The sequence below is a fragment of the Choloepus didactylus genome, chromosome 15 (assembly GCF_015220235.1).
Source record: "Choloepus didactylus isolate mChoDid1 chromosome 15, mChoDid1.pri, whole genome shotgun sequence".
Lineage (NCBI taxonomy): Eukaryota > Metazoa > Chordata > Mammalia > Pilosa > Megalonychidae > Choloepus > Choloepus didactylus.
Window position 1 is genome coordinate 12,679,311 of NC_051321.1, and position 3,137 is coordinate 12,682,447.

At 36.3% G+C, this 3,137-nt stretch overlaps 1 pseudogene; it reads left to right on the forward strand.

The window, feature by feature from the left end:
• Nucleotides 1-618: 618 nt before the first annotated feature.
• Nucleotides 619-1,127, forward strand: LOC119510651 (annotated as a pseudogene).
• The last annotated feature ends 2,010 nt before the right edge of the window (nt 1,128-3,137 follow it).

Consider the following 3,137-nt stretch of genomic DNA (forward strand, 5'->3'; position numbering starts at 1 on the left):
AGTCAAAATGAACTGACGTTGATAGAAATCAGAAATTGGTTACCTTTGGGGGAGTATTTGCCTGAAATGCATGAGGGAACTTTCTAGGGAGATAGAAATGTTCTATATCTTGTTTTGGGTTGGGCTTACACAGATTTATGCAATTGTCAAAACTCATTGAACTGAATCCTTAAGGTTGGTGCATTTTATTGTATGTATTTCAATTTAAAAAAATAAAAATAAAACTACCTCTCCTTGGCAGTATAAAACTAATAATGAAGAGTTCTATTTCTTTTCCAATTCAGTTTTATTGAGATATATTCACATACCATACAATCACCCACAGTGTACAATCAGTTGTTCACAGTAACACATAGTTCTGCATTCATCACCAAAATATAAAAATAAAAAAAAGAGTACAGAACCCCCAAAACATCCCATCCCCCCATTTCCCTATTATTTGTTTAATTTTTGTGCCCATTTTTCTACTCATCTGTCCATACACTGGATAAAGGGAGTGTGAGCCACAAGGTTTTCACAATCACACCATCACACCGTGTAAGCAATATAGTTATACAATCATCTTTAAGAATCAAGGCTAGATATCGGTGGTAATGACAGCCTCAGCAGACAGGGAAGATGAAAGGTAGCCAGATCGAGCTGGGAGATGTGACACCACACAATATTAAACAGTTGAAGAGATTAAACCAAGTCATCTTCGAGTCAGCTACAATGACAAGTTCTACAAGCATGTACTGGAAGTTGGCAAGCTAGCAAAACTTGCCTATTTCAATGATGTCGCAGTAGGTGCGGTATGTTGTAAGATGGATCATTCACAGAATCAGAAGAGACTTTACGTCATGACACTAGGATGTCTGGCACCTTACCAAAGGCTAGAAATAGGAACTAAAATGTTAACTCATATCTTAAACATCTGTGAAAAAGACGGCACTTTTGACAACATCTATCTGCATGTCCAGATGAGCAATGAGTAGGCAATTGACTTCTACAGGAAGTTTGGCTTTGAGTTTATTGAGACAAAGAAGAACTGTTATAAGAGGATAGAGCCTACAGATGCTCCTGTGTTGCAGAAAAACCTCAAAGTCCCTTCTGGCCAGAATGCAGATGTGCATGAAACAGACAACTGAACAAACGACAAACGAACTTTCTCGTACTTGCTTGTCACCAAATAAGAGGCCCACTGATTTTTTCCCTTTCTTCTTTCTTTTAAAGTTTCCCCCTCTTTATTCTTGTTTCTCTTTCTTTCTTCTTTCTCTCTTTCCTTCCTTTTCTCTAAAAGTTTTAATACTTTCAAGGACTTTAAACATTAATCATGTTTGGGTTGTTTGAGGTTTTTGACTTTCGTGAGGTTGTTTCATTGAAGGAAGGAGAAGGTGTAGGTTTGTTTAGGTGTAGGTTTGTTTAGTTAAAATATATGGTCCCAAAAACTGGGGTGTCAAATAATTTCAAATAATTTCAAACTTTTTAGCTAATTTTTTAAAATGTCCTGCTTTCACATTGAAGGGCTGAGCCTACAAAATATTGTATATTTCAAAAGACAAAAAGAAGCAGCAGCAATATCTTGCTCTCTAATTCATAGACAAGTTAGTGTGTTTGTGGTACTTTGGGTTTTTTAAAGACTATTTACGGGATACTAATCCCTAAACATTGCCTTCACTCCACCTTTAGTCCTTTTGAGCACTATCCCAGAAGTTGGACCATTATTATCCTTCTAAGAAATACTTAAACTTCCGTTGTTTTTTTAACGCAGTTATTTCCTTTCTTCCTTGCTGGTGGTTGAATTAGGTGGGGCAGTTTGGTTAGGTAATGTTTATACTTTGGTCTCAGTATCTGAGTTAAACTGCCTTTTGCTAATGAGTGGGCTGCTTGTCAGCAGGTTTGTTTTTCCTGCTGTTGATTGTTACTAGTGGCATTAACTTTTAGAGTGTGGGCTGGTGAGATTAATTTATTTTAATATACCAGCTAGAGATATGCCTTTAACTGACCTAAAGAGGTTTGTTGTGATTTACCTTTTTTTTTTCTCCTGTCCTTTTTCTTCAGTGAGCCCAATAGTAGTTTTAGTCAACATTGTTAAAAATGGAGTTTATGTCCTTATTGGTCAAGACCCCTAATTAAACCTGAAGCAGGTGTTTTCTCTTGGACATATTAAAAAGTACTTAAAAGGAAGTTTAGATGGACTTGTGGCACAAAAAATGCATTTAATGTCAGCTAATGCATGCTGCTAAACCTGTGGCCACTGAGCATTTGAAACAATATGTAGGCAGTATTTTTGAGAACATAGCTGTGCTATTGCTTACCTGCTGGAGAACATCCCAGATTTGATTACACTCTGTGCCCTGTGCCTACAATGTTGAGTCTAAGGATTTGGGGAAGAGTGGAATTGTTAAACGTATTGCCTGTATTCTTGGAAAAGTAGAAGTCTAGAAGTGTTAATAATGCACATAGCACTGTGACCTCCTCTACTGACAGAACTGACTTATGCCAGAATATTTTCTGGCACATAGACAAGTGGCTTTGATATTGAGCAATTTTTGAAAGATGGGAAACATCTGAAATTTTCATCTTTTCCTCCCCTAGTCCCATCTTCAATATTTAAAATTTTTTAGATTGCCAGTACTGATGACCCATTATAATGTCCCATTCGATTTTAAAACTGCACAGAGCTTGAGTTTTCTCTTGCTTGACTTTAAAAGGAAGGTTGATTCATAACACTTATCCTCTTATGTAAAATTCTGGTATGAAAGTGTCATCTCTCCAAATAATGCTATTTACAAAATGTTTATGCACATTTTATAATCCTAAATTCTTATTTGAGAATGTGAAAGTATCATAGACTTCAACAGTCTTATTTAGTGCCAAGAATAATCCAGAAAAGGAAGGTAGTTGATAAATGAACATACAGGGTTCCAATCTTAAGAGAGTAAAATCTACAAAGACCACACTGTTCCTTGAGCATCAATTTCTTAAGCAGTGTGAATCTAGGCTTAGAAGAAAGGTTTCATGTTAAGCACCTTTAACCTTCACGGATAAGCTTCAGCTTGCTCTTGCCAAGAGAAGAGTGCTTGAGTTACAGAAGGCAGTAGTTTGAAGAATTCACTCTTTTGTAAGCTTCAGATATCAAAATAGATTTTGATACG